Here is a 205-nt window from a genome sequence, read left to right as displayed (position 1 = left end):
TTGTCACTGTGTGAGGGATACAGATGGTAAATGTGTATTATATTGATTCGTGTACCTGAAGCTAATTTTAAATATGTCTTAAAAAAAAATGTTAAAGAAAAATGTTTAAAAAAACCACCACCACCACCACCACCACCACCACCACCACCACCACCACCACCACCAGCAGCAGCAGCAGCAGCAGCAGCAGCAGCAGCAGCAGCAG

Source organism: Rhinolophus sinicus, chromosome 1, assembly GCF_057876585.1.
Source record: "Rhinolophus sinicus isolate RSI-liver-muscle chromosome 1, RSI-T2T, whole genome shotgun sequence".
NCBI classification, from domain to species: Eukaryota; Metazoa; Chordata; class Mammalia; order Chiroptera; family Rhinolophidae; genus Rhinolophus; species Rhinolophus sinicus.
The sequence above is the reverse complement of the archived record's forward strand: the minus strand, read 5'-3'. Positions refer to the sequence as shown.